The sequence below is a fragment of the Symphalangus syndactylus genome, chromosome 22, assembly GCF_028878055.3.
Source record: "Symphalangus syndactylus isolate Jambi chromosome 22, NHGRI_mSymSyn1-v2.1_pri, whole genome shotgun sequence".
NCBI lineage: Eukaryota > Metazoa > Chordata > Mammalia > Primates > Hylobatidae > Symphalangus > Symphalangus syndactylus.
Genome location: NC_072444.2, coordinates 15,007,229 through 15,027,417, shown reverse-complemented (window position 1 = coordinate 15,027,417; position 20,189 = coordinate 15,007,229).

Sequence of the window (20,189 nt, the reverse complement as noted above, 5' to 3'; positions counted from 1 at the left end):
AGGCATTAAGCCTAGTACCTATGAGTTATTTTTCCTGATCCTCTCCCTCCTCCCACCCTGCACCCTCCAAAAGTCCCCAGTGTGTGTTGTACCCCCTGTGTGTCCATGTGCTGTCATGATTTAGCTCCCACTAACTAAAGTGGGAACATGGGGTATTTATTTGGTTTTCTGTTCCTGTGTTAGTTTGCTAAGGATAATGGTCTCCAGCTCCATCCATGTCCCTGCAAACGACATGATCTCATTCTTTTTTGTGGCTGAGGAGTGGGTCGTCTTACCCATATGGTGTCCGCATTTCTGTCCCGAGCAGCGGTCAGTTGACTTGGAGTAGCAGAGGCCTCACCTGGTAGGAGTAGGGCTGTGGGGCAGGTGGAGCACGGAAAGAAAGGAGGCGGCAGAAGCGTGACCCCCCCTGGCCTGCCCTCCCTTTTGCATGGATAATAGTAGTCCCATAATGCCTTATTCTGGAATCGCACTCTGCTATTTTTAGACACTTTCATATACATTATTTCTTTTGATCCTTACAGTCACATGAAAGTTTAGGTATCTTTATTGTTACCTCTTTTTACAGTAAAGGGATTCAGACAGTACAAGACCTCGGCCTTAGATGCAAGGCTTCTCCGCTAGTGAGAGGTGGAATTGGAGTCCAGGTTTTTGACATCGAACGCAGGATTTTCTCCACCTCGCCGTGTTGCCTGTTACACCTCCCTGCGTTTCACAGCACTTTCAGTCATTTACACGCTTGGTTCTGGCAGCAGTGCTCTGAGGCTGGAGGGGTGCGGATGATTATTTTGCAGATGAAGAAATCGAGGTTTCAGGACAGTTGGTTGTTCCGTCACATGGTGAGTCAGTAGCAGAACTGCAGTGAGAACAGCTGGACCCAGCATTACATCCATTTGGCAAGGAGAAGTGCCTCTTAGGCCAGGCAAGTGAGGAGACTCGGGCATAGCCCAAGTCCTAGCAGCAGGGTTGGGTGAGAGCCGCCATTTATTGACCTCTGCCCTGGGCCCTAGCGTGTGTACCTCATCCCCAATGCAGGTGCCACACCCACAGTCACTGGCCAGTAGGACTCTCTGTGATGGCGACAGTGGTCCATTCTGCACTGTCTGGTGTGGGGGCCACTAGTCATGTGTGACTGTTGGGCACTAGAAATGTGTCTAGTGCACCTGAGGAACCATAGTTTTAATTTAAATAGTCCCATGTAGCTTCGTGGCTGCTATTGTTGGACAGCGTAGAACTGGATGAAGGCTCAGGGGGTTGAGGGTCACACAGGAAGTGGCTGAGTCCAGATTCAAGTCCAGATCTGTGAGACTGCAAAGCCTGTGGCATTTCCACTGGCGCCCAGCGTCGGGAGGGAGATGCGCGCGAGTGGTGGACATTGGCTGTGAGGTTCAGAAGGCTTCATTTCATTTGTGAAGGCAGCCTCTCACTCCCTGGCTGTGCGCTCGGACAGCCACGTCACTGCTGTACCCTCCTGTGTCTTCATCCTCGTCAGTGTTGATGCTGTTATATTGACCACCCATCACCCCTAGCCTGGGCGCCAGGGGCTCTACCTCCATCAGGACTGAGCCTGATACTGAATCTACAATAACACTACTGTGACCCCATTTCCCGGAGTCAATAGAGGCTCAAAAAGATTGAGAAACTTGCCCAAGGTCACCAGCTTTTACTGGAAGGGTCACATTGGCATAAATACAAAATACCCTATTTTTGTTCCTGTTTCTCACCAGCTTCAGACCAGAGCTAAAGCGAAATTAGAAAGTGCCACAGAGGCAGCCAGGAAGCCCTCCCACTTCCCATCACACACTTTGCTGGCCCCCATCTTTGAGAAGACAGCATTGTACTGAGCATGCTGTCTGGGCGCAGCCACTGCTCCCAGAGAGTGGGCAGAGGGCCAGGCACACCACTCCTGGGGGGCAGCCTCGCCTGTGTATTTGCAGCTTTCTCACAACTATTCTAGAAAGCACTTGCCTCAAGTAAACATTTTTTTTTAAAGCATACATAATCTTAAATACGATTTTTGTTTCATCATGGAACAAGATGTGTTAGTTCCAGCACACTTACAATGCAAGTCATGAGAAGACGCAATTCATTGTCACTCATGAGCTGTGTGACCTTGGTCGAGTCTTTTCAGCCCCACCCCCGCAAGTGGATTAGATAACCTCCACGAGCCCTCCTCCAACGTTTCTGATTCCTTGGGTAGCGTGGGAAGTAGAGAAACCAGGGTTCTGGCTCGGACTGCCACTTTCACGGTGTGTGACTTACCTCTGAGCCTTGGGCTCCTCATCTGTAAGGATGCCATTCCTGTGGAGTGGCAGCGCCGAGCAAGATCTGGCACAAGAAGAGCCTGGCACGGGGCTGCCATGGGGCGCGTGCTCAGTGAAGGTCCTGATAACTCTTTTGTGCTGCATGCACAAGACCCAGCGATACCCCATGGCCCCATCTCAAGGAACAGGGAAGAGATGTTAGAAGAAGTCTCTGTCCTCAACGGGAGGAGAAACATGCCCTCTTCGGGCCAAGATGGTGGCACCAGTGCTGAGAACAGCATCAAAGAGCCTCCTGTGGCAACTTTCACTGCAGGGCAGCCTTGCCCCCTCACCTTAGTGGGTGTGGGCCTTGGGGGCTGTGCCCACCAGTGGCACAGCTGGGAGGATCTGGTAGGGACAGGTAACAAAAGCATTTGGTCCTGGAAGAGGGAGGTTTCCCAGAGCTGAGGGGAGGGCATGGCTCAAGAGAGGAGCAGGGCACGAGGACAATGGCTCAGCCATGCCTGCCAGCCCTGGTCTGAAGCAAGCCTAGAGTCCAGGATAGCTCCCAGGCTGACAGTCAGGGATATGGAGTCAGATGGTCAAATGTCAGCACTGTTGCTGCCCAGCACTGTGACTTTGAGCACACCATTTAAGCTCTCTGAGCCTTATTTGCCTCTTCTGTGCAATGGGGAGGGTAGGGGGTAGAATGTAATACCCATGAAGGCCCCTGTGTGATGCCAGCCAGAGTGGGCTCAGTAGTGGTTATTAGTTTCCTGGGGCCTGACCCAGCTGTTGCAGGAGAAGGCTGTGCTGGGTGCTCTGGCCTCTGGTGTCCATGAGGCAACAGAGAGGAGTGAGTCTGCTGGGAGCCCCACTGCTGACCTCGGGAAGGCTGTGACCTCGGTGCCAGCTGGGAGAACCAGGGCCTGAGGTCTGGGGATGCTGGGGTCCAAGTGTCTCGGGTTAGGCCTGGCTGGCCGAGTGAACAAGCCCAGAACCCCAGGTGTGGGGAGGGCCTCCTCATCAGGAACCCTGAGGATAGGATCCCCTGGACACCGTGGGTCACCCCCGTCTCCTGGCCAGAACCTTTCTCACAGGCCTTCCTGGGAGCCTGGACCTAGACTGCCAGCGGGGCAGGGGGCACAGAGCTTTGAGGTTCCCACCATGGAACTGTGAGTACCCCCAGCCAAGCACACACACTGAGGGCCATCCTCCTCCCCCATCCACCAACCCACACCCTCTGCCAGCCTTTCTCACCCAGCTTCCCCCCATCCTGCAGGCCCAGCCCAAATGTCTCCCACTGCAGAAAGCAGCCTCTGTGACCTCAGCCAGGGACGCCTTCCCTGGACTCCTCCCATACTTTGTACAACCCATAGTATTGAGCATGTGGTCATGTGTGTTCATGTCTTTTTACTACTTTTTTTTGATAAAATATATGTAACAAAGTCTACCCTTTTAACCATTTTTAAGTGTCATGTTTAGTAGCATTAAGTACATTCTTCCTGGTGCAACCACCATTACCACCTGTCTCCAGAACTTTTTCATCATTTCATACTGAAGCTCTGTATCCATCAAACGTTCTCTTTGCCCCAGAAAGAAGCCTCGTGTCTGTTGTCAGTCACTTCCCGTTCTCCTCTCCCAGAACCACCCCGACCCCCACCCCACCACAGCAACCACCATTCTACCCCATCTCTAGGAAATTGAGTGGTCTAGGTGTATCATAGAAGTAGAATCATACAGTATTTGTCTGTGTTCATGTCTTTTTTTTTTTTTTTTTTTTTTTTTGAGACAGGGTCTCTGTCGCCCAAGCTGGAGTGCAGCGGCGCCATCGTGGCTCACTGCAGCACCAATCTCCCAGGCTCAAATGATCCTTATGCCTCAGCTTCCTGTGCAGCTGGGACCACAGGTGGAGCCACCACCCTCAGCTAATTTTTTTTAATTATTATTTTTAGTAGAGACGGGGTGGCGCTATGTTGCCCAGACTGGTCTCGAACTACTGAGCTCAAGTGATCCTCCTGCTTTGGCCTTCCAAAGTGCTGGGATTACAGATGTGAGCCACTGCACCCAGCCTGTGTTCACGTCTTAATCCTCCACAGGGCCTTGTGACTAGTGACTGAGCAAAAAGAGCAAATGAAGAGGCAAAGAATGCTACCACCATGCCTGAGACTTCCTGAGACAGGCACAGTCCCCTGCCTCACCCAGCTCCAAAACTCCTAGAATTCATTCATTCCCTTATGATGGGCAGACAGCATTGTAGATGTGGAGACCCCACAGTGAACAGAACAGACTGCAGTCCCTGCCTTTACGGAGCTCACAGTTGAGTTGAGACAGTAAATACATATATAGTCTGCTAGATAATGGTGAGCGTCAGGGAGAAAAATTAAACTGGGGCAGGGGGCAGACAGGAAGTACCAGGCAATGTTGAAATTCTAGGGTGGCCAGGAAAGGCCTCGCTGATTCAATGACTTGAGCAAAGACCTGCTGGCTTTGAGGGAGTGGCTGTGTGAATGTCTAGGGGAGGATGTTCCTGGCAGAGGGACAGCCAGTGCAAAGGCCTGGAGGCAGGAACATGCACGGCCTGCTTGAGGATGCCTGGGAAGCCAGGGTGGCTGGAGCAGAGTGGGCATGGGACAGGGTAGTAAGAGAGAAAGCGAGAAAGTGGTCAGGGCCCAGAGTGTGCAGGGCCTTCTAGGTCATTTTAAGGCTGTGGTCAGTGAAGGGTTTTGAGCAGAGGTGCCGCAGCTGCTGTGCACAGAATAAATATAAGGTAGGGAGTTGGGGGGTGGTGCTGGGAGGTTACTTAAGGGGCCATTGCAATATCTCATCGCAGCAGAATTTCATAAAAATGAAAATGAAGCCACAGCCAGAAAATATTTCTGAGTGGCTCCTTTGTTAGCCAAGCAAGGAAAATGATGATGTGGACACGGGTGACGGTGAGGAGTGATCAAGTGGCACCCACCGGGTCCCCGGATGGACTAGATGTGGGATTTAAGAAAAAAGAGGTTCAAGGATGATTCCCAAGAATTTTGGTCTGAAAGTGGAAGCGTGAAGTTGCCAGGTGCTGTGCTGGGGACAACCTCAAGAAGGCAGGGAAGACGGGCAGAGCACACGGGGGATGCGGGCTGAGCTCGAGAGCCTACTGCATGTCCGGGTGGAGAGATGCGAGTCTGGACTCAGGTGGTAAGGTCACCCTGTCCACTGTTTCTCTTTCGTTTTCTGGGTCCGGGCTGGCATCTGGCATCACCAGAGCTGCAGCTCAGACTCACTCCTTCCTCGGCGTGGGGCAGAGACCAGGCGTCACAATGTGCCCCTTCTTCGTCCATCCATCCATCCATTCATCCAATGCGCCCTGCTCATCCCACCTATGTCGGGCACGGTACCAAATACAGGAATGAGTAAGACGTGGCCTCTCCCCTCCACAGGCCCACAGTCTGGTTACAAATTCTCTACCCTCCTCCTCCAGCTTCTGCCCCTCATTCCTCCCTTGGCCTCAGTCCTTCTCCATCTGTAAAGCGTCTTTGGATCAGACAGTCTTTAAGTGCCCCACCAACTTGGCCCTCCCATAACCTCAACTTGCCCATCCCCGCCCTCCTCTGGGCCAGGCCCCCACAGCCTGGTCAGAGCTGGGGGATGGATCTGTGTTGGCTTCCTGCTCCCAGAACACCCATCTGACCAACAAATGTGCCCTGACAACAGTTTTGCTGTCGTCATGTTCCGAGAGGTGATGAACTGGGTGAAGCAATTAAGTCAACCCAGCAAGTGAGGTTTGCAGTGCGCAGGACTCACGAGTAAGTGACTGGGGTCGAGGCATGGACTCTCAAGGGGGCTGGCTATTGGGGGAAGAAAAATCTTGCTCTTTTTATTTATAAAGTAGATACGTAGTACATATATAGATATATTGTATGTCTGTAGTATTAAAATGTTTAGGGGAGGCCAGGTGTGGTGGCTCACGCCTGTAATCCCAGCAGTTTGGGAGGCCGAGGCAGGCGGATCACTTGAGGTCAGGAGTTTGAGACCAGCCTGGGCAACATGGTGAAACCCCATCTGTACTAAAAATACAAAAATTAGCCAGGCATGGTGGTGCATGCCTGTAATCCCAGCTGCTCGGGAGGCTGAGGCAGGAGAATCACTTGAACCCAGGAGGTGGAGACTGCAGTGAGCTGAGATTGCACCACTGTACTCTAGCCTGGGCAACAGAGTAAGACTCTGTCTCAAAAAATAATAATAATAAATAAAAATAAAAATGTTTAGGGGAGAAGATGTCCCAAAAGGATCCCTGGGGAATAATACTGGGAAAAAATTGTGAGCAACACCACGTTAAGGGAAGGAGAGGAGGGTCAGGGCTGGGAGCCACACTCATTTGTCCACAGTCCTGGTACTAGGGACAGAGGGGTGACCAAGCTCAGAAACACTGCCCTTAAGAAGCTCACCATCTAGTGAGTGACAGTCAATAAAACAGGCAATCATACCCAATGACAGAGCCATGCCAGGGCCGGGGTAGGGAGGGCAGTGGGGCAGGGGAGGGGCTTCACATCAGGGAGGCTCCCGAGACTGGGCCAAGCACGGTTGCAGCAAGTGAATTTAGATAGCTCGGGGAAAGCCAGCCCATTGAGCCCAGCTCCCCGTCTAGACGCAGTCCGCAGATGCCTCCATAGACGGATCCCCTCGGGCAGGGTGGGGTGCAGAGGGGATTGAAGGGAGGCCTTCAAGTTCAGCTCAGTATACCTTCTCGCCAGTGCCTGGAAGATGCTGGAATCTTCCCGTTAAAGCCTTGTCCCTCAACCTGAGAGATATATCTTAATGGCAACCTGATAGAATGGAAAGAATTCTAGACCAGGTGCCAAAAGAACAGAGTCTCGGTCCCAGCTATGCCCTTGATGTGCGGAGCATCCTGGGAGAGGCCAGCTCCCTCTCAGTCTCGACTCCCTACCTCTAAAATCCCTTCCTCCCCGCACCACGTCACATGGGGGTCAGGCAGGAGAGGGCAGGAGAGGCCCACGGACACCATCAGCCACAGCCTGTAGATCTGTGAGCTCACTCACACCTACGATGAGAGGTTTCTGCCCCATTTTACAGGCAAGGAGACTGAGGCATGGAGAAGTGAGTCACTTGCCCAAGATCACACCTGTTGTAAGAGGGAGCCAGGATCGTATCCCAGTGGCACTGATGGGGTGAGCGGGGAGAGGCAGGGGTGGTTCAGGGGAGGCGGATGCGCTGGCCCTACAGGCCCTCTGTTCAGCTGTCTCACGGGTGGCCCTGGGCTGTCCACCCGAGAGCCACGATCCATCACTCTTCCAGGGGGCTGTTTATAAGCAGAGCACACGCTGAGGAGATGGCTCAGTGGCAGCTGGGGACCCTAGAGACCCTGAGCCAGGAAAGGGAAGGCCCACGGGGCCCTGGAGCTGTCTTCACAGGCCTTCAGCTGTCAGAGGGATCTATTTAGGACACAGATCTGACCATGCTGTGGCCACCCTCACCCCCCACAGCGCCTGAGATGAAACCCTGGTAGCTTAGCCAGACAGTGTCCTCTGAGACCCGACCTCTCCAGCCTCGTCACTCACTCTCCCCTGCCTCGGACTTCACTCTCAGGTCAGCAGACTACCAGCAGCCTCCATCCTCGCACCAGCTATGCCTCTGCATGTGCTGCCCCTGGGCCAGAGGGCCCTTCCTTGGCCTCTTCCTGGCCAACACCTGCAGACACTTTGAGCCCTGACTCAGATGTCACCTCTTCCAGGAAGGCCTCCTGTGTGCTTCTTCTGCGCCCCATCCTTCTGATCCTTGAACTTAGGCTCTGCTGCGGTCATCTGTGTCTGCCTCAGCAGCACAGGCCGGGTCAGAGTCAGCTTCTGGGTGTGGACTGCCCACGTGGCTGCCCTCACAGGAAGGCCAGAGCAGCCAAGTCAAGTGCCGTTTTCCCCATTCAACAAGTGAAGAGATGGAGTCTTGGAGAGTAACTGGCCCAAGGTCATACAGGTATTAGGAAGTGGAGCAGGGATCAAAGCCCTGAGTCTGGCATCAGAGCACTCATGGGGTGAGGTGAGTCTGAGGTCTGCAGTCTTTAGAGACCTTCACTGACACTGGGGTTCTCAGACATCACCTTCTCCGACAGTGTGGACAGAGCCCTCACTGTCCACACTCCCCGGAATAGTCCCATGCCACTCCCCATCCTCTCACCATCTTAGTTTTTTACAGAGCACTTAGCAGGATCGAAAGTTTTATAGGCCGGGTGCGGTGGCTCACGCCTGTAATCCCAGCACTTCGAGAGGCCGAGGCAGGTGGATCACTTGAAGTCAGGAGTTCGAGACCAGCATGGCCAACATGGTGAGACCCCCATCTCTACTAAAATTACAAAAATTAGCCAGATATGATGGCATGTGTCTGTAATCCCAGCTACTTTGGAGGCTGAGGCATGAGAATCACTTGAACCCAAGAGGTGGAAGTTGCAGTGAGCTGAGATCGCGCCACTGCCCTCCAGCCTGGGTGACAGAGACAGACTCTGTCTCAGAAAAAAAAAAAAAAAAAGTTTTATAAATTTCTTTACTCATTGGCCTGTCTCTGAGACAGGGGCAGGGACCTGGCCCGTCTTGTTCACTGTTCACGGTTGGGTTCCCAGTGCCTAGACCAGTGCGGTGCCCAATACATGTTTGCTGCATGAAAGAGCATTGAGCACATGCCTGGCGATGGCGAAGCACAGTCCATCATCCTCTTGGTTGCCACAGCCACTCATGAGCTAGGCATTCTGCACATTTTTTGGATGAGGAAGTGGAGCCCCAGAGAAGTTAAGGGCCTGACTCAGGGTCACTGAGAAGTGGCAGAGCCTGGTGGTCAAGTTTGATTCCAAAGCTTGCACCCTTAGACTCTGGGCCACAAATGAGGGTGCTGCACCCAGCAAGGCTCACAGACTGGCCCGAAGTCACCCAGCCAGCTTCTGCTCAAGTCGGTGGCTACATTCTTCACACCGCTTTCCGCTGGGTCCCCCGAGGGCTTAGGCGTGGAGCAGGTCATATTTTCAGTACTTTCATTCTGCCTTTTATTAAGCCATGTAAGGGCTCTGCAGACTTCATAATTGTCCACAGTTCAGCTTCGCCTTTTTTTCCCCCTTTGCAGCTTTTAAAATGAACACACTCCTTCAGCAGCTGCGGCGTCATTAATTCTCTGGCCCCATCCTTGGTGAGGCCTCGGGCCTGAGGTCGGGCTCCTCTGACGGCCCTGGCAGGAGCCTTTTCAAGCTCCTAATCCACTTGGCAGTTGTTTGAACTCTCAGAAATTATGCCTTCTCATCTCGTCCTAATGAACTCATAAGCCCAGTTAAGGCCAGAGGAGAGTGCTTGTTCTTCCCAGCTGTGTCCCTGAGGCAGAAGCTCAAGCCTTCCGAACACTGAACACTCCTTTCCCTTTCTCCTCTGGGCCTCAGTCTCCCCGCCTGTGCAGTGGAGGCTCGGAGTCTCTGGTATGGAAGGGCTCTTCCAGCTCAGACATTCCAGAACAGGGACAGTGCCATCCCCTAGAAATAGAAGGTGAGCCATGCGTGTCATTTTAAATTGCCTAATAGCCGTATTAAAGGAGTAAAAGGAAGCAGGAGAGATTAATGTCAATAGTGTATTTTATCTAGACTACCTATATTTCAAGCGTTCACTGGCCACATGTGGCTAGTGGCTACCGTACTGGAGAATGCTGTTCTAGAATTCTTGTCTTGTTCTGCCCTCAACCTTTCCTCTCACCTTTCCTGGGGCTGTGGGCTGCCCTCGTTCTCCCAGTCCCTACCCACCTGACTGAGTGCCAGCCTGGATGGCAGTTACAAAGCCTGTGACACCAAGAGCTGGGCTCTGAGGGTGAGGGGTCTTGATCATGAAGGTATGCGCAGCCTCCAGAAGGCTTCTCGCCGTGCCCTGTGTGGGAGGAGGAGATGGAAGGGGAGAAGGGCACTGCCTCCCTCTTCCCCCAGGAAAGGCAACATCGTGAGGAAAATCAATCTCAGAACCTGGGTTCCATTTTGGGGGAGGAGGTGTCCCTTCAGCTCAGAATCCATTGAACCAGGTGCTGGGCTGAGCCCTTGGCACGAATCATCTCATTTTACCCTCCCAAGAGTCCTGTGAAATTTGTAATACTCGAGGCTGAGCTTGGTGGTTCATATTTGTAGTCCCAGCTACTCAGGAGGCTGAGTCGGGAGGATCACTTGGGCCCAGGAGTTTGAGGCTGCAGTGAGCTGTGAATTTGCCGCTGCACTCCAGCCTGGGCAACAGAGCAAGACCCTGTCTCAAAAAAAAAAAAAATCCAATTTGGTAGGAGGAGGAGGAGAGAAAATAATAAATAAATAAATGTACATTATTCAGATCCTGATTTTTACAGAGGAGGAAACTGAGGTGCAGAAAAAGAAGTGGCTCTTTTCCTTGTTCCTAGATCCCTCTTTCATTCAGTTGCTCCCTTTCCTCCCTTCTTCCCAGGTGTGTGTGTGTGTGTGTGTGTGTGTGTAGGGCAGACCGGGAGGGCTACCTGGGAAATAAACTCCCTGCCCGCATACCGCCTTGGTTTCGGGCATTAGAGCTCCTGCCTGCAAACTGCCTGATGCTGGGGGGTCAAGGTGGCGGAGAGACCTGTGCTGAGCGGGACTCTGCAACAGCTGAAGTGGGAGTGGGGCTGTGGGAGGGAACGGGGGCTGGAAGGCGGAACTTTCTTCTCTCACTGGATGTCCTGAGCCCAGGCCCCCTCATGGCCCTCTGGATCTTGCCTGTCTGGTTCCTGCTGGGACCCCAGGCCCCGCACCCACGGGGCTGGCACTAAGCAGGTGCTCCTGCTGTCCTCAGCCTGCCTCTCTGCCTCCCTCCCCTCCTGGTCCTTCTACTGCTCCCCACGGCCTTCCTCCAATCCCTGTCTCCACCTCTGCCCTCCAGCTCCTTGCGGGTCCCTCTGTCTATCTGGGTCTCTCTTTCCCTCTCCCTCAGTCTAGCTTGATTGGTCAGTCTCTTCTGGCCTCTCTCTGGCTGCCTGTCTCTCTCTATCTCTCCACACGCCTCTTGCCTTTTCTCCTCTGGCTCTTCTTCTCTTCCCATCTCCTTTCTCTGTTGCTGTCTCTCCCCAAGGCCCCCAACCTCACCCTCATCCTCTGACTCTCTCCTGGCCTTCTCCTCTCTCTTCATCTCTCCCTCTCCATCTCTTTCTCTCTCTCCATCTCTTTCTCTCTGTCCATCTCTCCCTCTCTCCATTTCTCTCTCTCTCTCCCTATCTGTCTCTCTCGTCCTCTCTCTCCATCTCTCTCCCCCTCTGTCTCCATCTCTCTCCCTCTATCTCCATCTCTCTCTCCCCCTCTCTCCATCTCTCTCCACCTCCATCTATCTCTCCCCGTCTCTCTCCATCTCTCTCCATCTCCCTCTATCTCCATCTCTCTCTCCCCCTCTCCCTCTCCATCTCTCTCCCCTGCCTCCATCTGTCTCTCCCCCCTCTCCCTCTCTCCATCTCTCTGTCCCTCTGCATCTTCTCCCATGTCCCCCTCTCTCTCCATCTATCTCCATCTCTCTGTCCCTCTCCCCCTCCCTCTCTCACTCCATTTCTCTCTCCTCTCTCTCTACCCCCCTCTAACCCTTTCTCCCTCCCTCTTTCTCCCCCTCTCTCTCTCCTTCTCTCTCTTTTCCCCTCCCTCTTTCTCTCCCTCTCTCTCTCCATTCCTCTCTCTCTCTCTCTCTCCCCACTCCATCTCTTCTCTCTCCCCCATCTCTCTCTCTCTGCCTCTCCCTCTCTCTCTCCATCTCTCTCCGTCTCTATCTCTCTCCTCTCTCCATCTCTCTTTTTTTCTCTCCCCTGCTGTCTCTCCATCTCTCTCTCTCCCTCTGTCTCTCTCCATCCCTCTGTCTTTCTCTCTCCCTCTCTCTCTTCCCCTGCTCTCTCTCCATCTCTCTCTCTCCCTCTTTCTTGTCCCTCTGCATCTGCTCCCATGTCCCTCTCCCTTCCACACCCCTCTCTCCCTGTCACTTATTTGCGCCTCTCCTCCCCAGCTTCAGTGGCACCCCGCTCCTCTCAGCCTCCCGCCTTTCCTCCTTGGGAAGGCAGGCGCTGCGGCAGCCAGCAAGAAGCTCCACTGGATGACAGCCAAGCCCAAGCATCCCTCGGAGCTGTCACCGAGGAAATCACACACCAGCGCCTGAAATTCAAATTAGAGTTTTGCTGAAGCTGCTAAAACTCATCAAATACTATCTTTGAAGTCCGCTAGCAAGCTGGTCATTGCTCTTAAAAGAGTCCCTGTTGGAAATGAGATGGTAGAAGGAGGGTTCAGGCAGGGCATCTATCCTGGGGCCTGGGAGTGGGGGCCTCTCCTCCCAACCACCCTCCCAGACATGCCCAGCACTGATGGTTACTATCTGGGGGCTCCCTCACAGCAGGCTCTCTGGGTCAGCCCCCAGCCTTGCCAGACCAAGATCCCACCGCTGCACAGAGAAAGGAGCCCTGGGGTAGAGGTCTGACTGGGCTGTGGGGTCAAACACCAGCTTCCAGGTCCCCATCCGTCTGCTGCTGCCTAGCCGTGTGACCCAGGGCAACTGACCTCATCCTTCTAGGCCTCCTCTGCAAACCGGGATATGAGTATTTATCCCTAGCGTGTAGTAAGGTATTGCATGAAAAGCACCCAGCACATCCTTGCTGCTCAATAAATCACCATTGTTTGTATAATAGTAACAGTTGCAACAACACATGCAGTCATTAATAATAACAGGCACAGCAAATATGTGTCAGGCATTGTTTTTGTTTGTTTGTTTGGTTTTGTTTGTTTGTTTTGTGACAGAGATTTGCGACAGAGTTTTGCTCTGTCGCCCAGGCTGGAGTACGGTGGTGTGATCTCTGCTCACTGCAACCTCTGCCTCCCGGCTTCAAGTGATTCTGCTGCCTCAGTCTCCCAAGTATTTGGGACTACAGGCGCGCACCACCACACCTGGCTAATTTTTGTATTTTTTGGTAGAGATGGGGTTTCACCATGTTGGCCAGGCTGGTCTCGAACTACTGACCTCAAGTGATCTGCCTGCCTCAGCCTCCCAAAGTGCTGGGATTACAGGTGTGAGTCACCGTGCCTGGCCAGGCATTGTTTTAAGAGCTGTATTTATGTTAACTCATTCCATTCTCAGAACAACCCTATGAGGAAGCTACTCTTTATTTTTTGTAGAGACAAGGTTTCGCTATGTTGGCCAGGCTGGTCTTGAACTCCTGGCCTCAAGTGATCCACCTCCCTTGGCCTCCCAAAGTGCTAGGATTACAGGCATGAGCCACCATGCCCAGCTGGAAGCTACTCTTATTATCCCCATTTTACAGATGAGAAAAATGGAGCCCAAGAAGCTAAGTAACTGGCTCTCGGTTCTTCCCCCACCTACTGTCTCCCCAGCCTCTTTTCCAGTCTCCTCTTGGGTCCCCAACCCCAGGCCTGGAGGTCTGTGCTGTGCCTGCCCTTTGCCAATTGCCTGCACTTAAATCTTTTCTGGTCACCTCTGCCTGCCCCTTCCAGGACCCTGACCCTATAGTCAGTCCCTTCCAAGGGGGTGGCCTGTCAGACGGGGCTGTCACCACATGGCCGGCCTGCCTGGGGTCTCCATCCCTTCCAGCCAGGCCTGCCTGCTTTTCCCCCATCACCTGTCACCCACCCTAGTCTGACCTTTTCCATCACAGATCATCCATCGGGGGTTTGGTCTTACTACAGGCCACCACCGAGCGAGGACAGGCAGTTTTCTACTCAGGAACTTAAGCATAAAAGTCCTTGACACCCTGCCTCCTGTTATCTGTGACTGATGACTCCTGGAAAGGGCAAAGTTAACCCACACTGAGATGGAAGAATTGAGCCCTGCAGCCCTCAGGGACGTGAGGGAAAGGCCCGCTGTGTGTGGAAAAGGCGCCCAGGAGGGATTGGCTGGCATGGGTCCCACCTGACCCCGTGCCTGGCATCTTAGAAGGATGGCCCCTGAGCAAGCATGCCTGTGGCACAGTCAGTGGAGCACACCGTGAGAGCAGCTGCCCCACAGAGCGGCCCCGGCCCTAGAAATGACCACACATGTCAGGCCTTGGGTGGCTGTGGAGCCAGTGGGAAGCCAGCCAGCCACCACTCGGTTTCAGACAGCCATCCACAGGATGCTGCTATGACCGGGGCCTGTGCCAGAGCCTGCCAACTTTGAGCTGCCCTGGAGTCTTTCATTCACTCAGCAAGCCTGTGTGGACCCCCACCATGTGCCAGGCCAAGCCTTGAAGAAGTCACCACCTGGACCCCTCAAGTCCCCAGGGCCTGGAGAAGAGACACCACCCAGCATGTCTGTGCCACTATGATAGAAGAGTCATCACCCGGCCCCCTCAAGTCCCCAGGGCCTGGAGAAGAGACACCACCCAGCATGGCTGTGCCACTATGATGAGTTCTGTGATGTGGACATTCAGGAGGCTGAGGCAGCTCTAAGGACACACTGACCCAGATAGGGGAAGCAGAGAAGGCTGTGGAGACCTGAAGTCAGGGTCGTTTGAAGTGGAGTTCACAGGCAAAGGGCCAGGGTGAGCAGAGAGGAGTGTGCCAGCTGGGGCAGCAGCTGAGGGGAGCAGAGAGGCCTTGGTGGACAGGAGCGGGAAGTTCAGAGTGGTTTTTCCCTGGAGCTGGGGAGGCAGGAGTGGTGAGACCCTCAGCTGGAGAGAGAAGCAAGAACTGGGCCACGGTACTCTCTTGGTGGGGAATGGCCCAGAAGGGATTCCTGAATGTTTCATGAAGATTCTCTCTAACAGGATTTGGTGCTAAGTTCAGGCCTAAGAAACCTTCTCTGAGTCTCTACCACATGCCTTGAGCCTAGCGCTGTCTGAGCAAAAACGATTGCCCACAGAGGAAGCACCCCGCCCCCACAGGGCTTCCTCAGCCCTGAGTGCACCCTGGGCTCTGGGGTCCCACAGCTGCCAGGCCACCATCTCTGCCCAGGCTGCAGGGACCACAGGCTGCCCACACCCACCACTCGGTTCCAGCCAGCCATCCGCAGGATGCTTCTATGACCAGGGCAGGACAGGTACTTTTCAGATAAGGAAACCGAGGCCCAAAGACAGGGAGGCCTTGGTCACACAGAAGTTAGAAGCAAGGCCAGGACCCAGAGCCCCGGCTTCCCATCCAGGGCTTTCAACACGACCACGTGGAACTCAGATGAAGCCTGAGGGTCTGGTTTAGGGATTTTCACTGATGGCCAAGGCAACAGGATGTACCAGGGCAGCAAGCCATGGCCTCGTGCCTGCTGTGTGCCAGGTGCGTGCTGCATCCTCAGGGGCTATGCCAAGGAACAAGAGGAAAGCGGATATTAAATAGCATCCGACTGACATCAAAACCTTTTTGTAAGGATGCAGGGAGTGAGCGAGTGCTATGCAACTATAAAGTTAACCTGGAAGTGGGGAGGCCACGAGGGACAGACTATGGAAGGAGGTCTGCTCTCCGCCCCCAATATCCCATCCCTAAGCCAAGGGGGCTGCAGCACCACCTCCTGGGCTTTCCCATCCTACCCTCTGTGCTGCTCGCTGCGCGTGTGCACGGCCCGCATGTACACGTGTGATGAGCAGGAGCTGCTGACAAGTGCCCCAGGTGTATTTTGGGGGCCGTTAAAGCTCCGTGTTTAATGGCTGGAGCCACAGTGGTCACGGCTGTCACTGAGGATTTCACGGGCTCCTGTACATCTTTAGCTTCCTTCTTCCCAGACGACTTTATCATCCCCAGCGCCCCCAGCCCCTAGGCAGTGATGGGGAGAGGGGGTGGGGCCAGAGCGCTGAGCTCCCGCATTTGAGTTCATGAGCTCTGGTAGGGGGTCAGGCCCACAGAACAAGTCCAGGTGCAGACTGAGGGTAGGGTGGGGCCTCGGGCAGGGTCCAAGGTCTGAAACCCTTCTCTGAAACCACTCCACAGGGCCAGCGAGCTGGAGGCCGGGTGGGCCAAGAGGCTGCTTCCAAAGTGTGGATGGCGATCCAGGACCAGCAGGAGGTGACATCTGAAAGCCAGGAGGTCATGAGTGGGGAAGGCCAGGAACTTTAGGGGCCAGCAAAGGGACTCAGAAGTGGAGTGGGGAGAACCAGAGAGGAGAGGGCTGTGAAGCCTGGCTGCATTCCCTGGGAAGCCGCTCAGATCTGGGGCCTGGAGGAGTTGCTGGGAGGGCTGGTCTCAGGCTAAAATCTGAACAGAGCTGGCATCCCCAGAACCTGGGAACAGTCCCCAGGAAGCCAAGATATCCAGGGTGGGATGTGGGGGTTGGGTGTTGGCTAAGTCGGGATCCTTGAACTCAGCCACAGCAGCCACTTGCCTGCCTTTGAGCACATCCCTCCCCAACTCCCTCCTTCATGAAGGGGTGATCATCAGGCACTCCCACTTTGGTGGGTGAGATGAACAATCACATTTTCCACACTGCAGTCAGTGCCAGGATGGAATTAGGCAGTGTGGGCAAAACGCCTGGCACAGCCCACTGCCCCTGAAAGTCTGATCGCAGTGAGCCATTATGATGATGGGATGACCAAGGGGTGAGGGCCAGGGGGCCTGGGGGTCACCCATCCAGACTTCAGAGGTTCAGTTCAGGGAAGGCTTCAAGGAGGAGGTGATGTCCAAGCTGAGATCTGCAGGAGATGTAGAAGTTAGGCCCTGTGGGAAGTGGCGGGGTGAGGGGAGGGTGCCAGGCGGAAGGAGTAGCCCACGCCAAGCCCAGAGCAGAGAGGAGAGGACAGGAGTCCAAGATGCTGCGAGCAGCGAAGCAGAGGCCAGACCACTAAGAGCTTCGTTTCTCAGGCCACATAGCCGGGGCTTCCTCCTAAGGCAGTGGGATCACTGCAGGTGATGCCAAGGGAAGTATCTTGCTTTGGAAAGATGGCCCTGGCTGTGGTTGGAGGCGAAATTGGAGGTGGGGCACCTGGAGGTAGGAAGACCCCCCCACCCACCCCCCACCCAGAGGCAGTGGCCAGCAGAAAGGGAGGTGATGGAGTTAATGAGGGGACGGATTCAATAGATGGGCTCGAGCTAGAACAAGGCTGGTCCTTGGGCGATTTCTGGGGTTTATTGGGAGGAGCCATCAGCGAGGCTGGGCCCCTGCCCGTGAGGCCACAGGGGAGGCAGGCTGAGCCCAGGCGTGGGGCCAGACTGTCTCCACCTCAGCGGCAGTCCCTCCACAGCCCGAGGTGGGGGCCTGTCACCAGCAGCCCCAGGAAACATCCCCATGGAGATACGTCTGATGGACCTGCCACCACAGTGCCATCCCACCTGGCCGGCCCCCTTACCAGGTAATCGGTTTACACCAGAAACGTCCTTCAGCCTCGTCCCAGCTCCCAGCTCAGAGCCAGGGAGGGCGGGACACGCTGGACTGAGAAGCTGCCTTTCTTCCCGGAAAAAATGACCTTGGGCCAGGACTGGCAACAGCTTGGCTGGGATCCAGACAGCCTGGGTCCCCAGCGGCCCTGGGTGCCCCATTGGGGGCAGAAAAGGGCTCTCACCCCCTCTTGCACTCGCATCCAAGGGAGTAACCCTGCATTTGGGACAAATCCAAATTAAACTAGACTCCTGAGAACTGCTCCTAGGTGATCCCTGAACCACATGGGTCTCCAGTGTCCAAGTGACCCTCTATCTCCCTCCCAACAAACCTGCCCCAGGGAGTTCTCTGGCCAAGGGGACATACGCGGGCTGGAGGGTTCGCATCTTAGTTTGGCTGCTTCCTGGCTGGGTGACCTTGGACAGGTTGCTCCCCTGCTCTGAGACTCTGGGCAGCCTAATGATGTGATGCCCCAGCAGCCTTGGTCGGAGGTGAGTGGAGGAGGGGAATTGCAAAGCACCCAGCTCATGTTGAGCCCCGCATAGATGACAGCCCCTTCTGGCTGCTGCGTTCCACCTGCCCTGCTGGGGATCAACACACAGACTCCCCTACCTCTCCTCTCCCCGAGGCTGACAGGTGAACAGACCCACAGCCTGGCTCCTTCTCCATAATCTGCTTGCTCCATGGTGAGATGGCCCAAGGTAGCGGCCAGAGGCCTGGATGAGGAGCCAAGAGATTGGGTTCTGGTCCCAGATTTGCTGCTGGCTGTGCAACCTGGGAGAAGTCTCCTTCCCTCTCTGGGCCCGGCAATCACTCCCTTCGTCCTTCCATACACGCCACTCCCACACCACTTTTCAGCTCTCCCTCCTTTGGAGCCTACAGTAGCTTGTTCATTGCCAGGAAATGGTCTACATTAGTCTGTCTGAACCGTCAGATTAGGAGTGTCCGCAGGGCGGGTTATGTGTCACCAGTACCTGGCACCCCGCACAGGGCCCCCACACTGTCAGGCCTCAGAAAACGTGGGTGGATGGAACGGGATGGAGGTGGGACAGGGGTCTTCTTTGCCCATGTGACAGATGAGCACATGGGCCCAGGAGGCAGGGGAGGGGGACTTCCGAACGCAGATCACTGGGCAGGCATTCCCTCCGTTCGTTTGCAGCACTGGGGACTGAGGCCCAGATGTCCAGCAACCAACATGGCCTGACACAGGGGCCAGAGCATCCCTTGTGTGGCACTGGCTGTGGTGACGACAATGGTGTCAGTGGCTGGGAAGGCGGCTGCCGTGGTGTGGGTGGGGGTGGCTCCGGTGCTGGCCATGACCCTGGCTCTGGCTCCTGAAATCAGACCTCCCCTGCAGTGATGGAGCCATCGCCCCTCCCACCACGCCCTCTGCCTCGGCAGCTTGAATGAGAATCAGACACAGATCTTTAGAGCTGCTTAGCATCTCAATACATTCGGTATTGGGCATTACCAAGTCACTCTCCTTAAACCATTCCCCTGCTCGAGAGAGGTGCCCTCACCACGACCCACCCACTCACACCCACGCAATCCCCGCCCCCACACACAAGTCACTGTCACCCAGGCACTGGCTTGCTCTTTCTCTCATCACACACACACACACACACACACACACACACGCGCGCGCGCGCGCGCGCGTGTGCGCTCTCTCCCCCTCCCTCTCGTTGTCTGTCTGTCTCTCTAGAAAACACTGGCATGCACAGAGTTCCTCCCATATGTGAGAATGCCAATGCATTGTCCCCCCAACAAGGCAGAGTGGTGATACGGTTGTTTTTGAATATCAGGGACATTAACGCTGCTCTCTCTGATACGCAGCTGAGGCTTTCTCCCTCCTGCTCCCTGGGGGCGGCCTTGGGGCTGGGCAGGGAGAGCCAGGCAAAGGGCCTGTGAAGCCCGAGGACCTACTCTGTGCCAGGCATCCTTTTAATCTTCACAACCCTAAAGGACAGGGGGTGGTGGCCCCATTTTGCATATCTGGACTGAGGCTCAGAGAGGTAGAGTGAGCTCCCAAAGCCACACAGCACACGGGAAGGGTCAGGCCTGGGGTTTTTATTAAACCAGGTCTGACTCCAGAGCTCTTTGCTGCCTCCCAACACTCTAGAGACTTTCCTCAGCCGTTTCCTGGGAGCCCTGTCACCCTGGCTGTCCCCAGGGAGGGCCCCTGCACCGCCCCGTATTCACACTTAGAAGTCAAGCCCAGCTTTGACCCGTGGACTTGGCAGAACCTCCCTGCTCCACCCACTGAGATTTCGGCCTCTCCTCGGGGCCATGAGCTCCTTGACCTTCCCCATAGAAGTCTGAGGGGCCAGGGAAGGGTCAGCCAACCCACCTGGTAACCCCCAAAGCAATAACCCAGCACCCACGTGGCGCCTGCTCTGTCCTCACTGCCGACCTGGCCCCTCGCCCAGGCCTTCTCCACGCTCGGAGTCTCCCCCTGCTGCCTGGCCCCAGCTGTCTCATGACTATGTGCTTGGGCTTTGGGACCAAACAAATCTGAGTGCGAATCCTGACTCTGCCACTTAATAGCTGTGGCATCTTGGGCACGTCACGTTCCCCCCTCCGGCCTGATCCCCATTTACATAGAGACAATGTTGATAATAATAGAACTCGCTTCAAAGGAGTGTTATTGAGATTAATAAGAATAGTGACTATTCTGTCATTT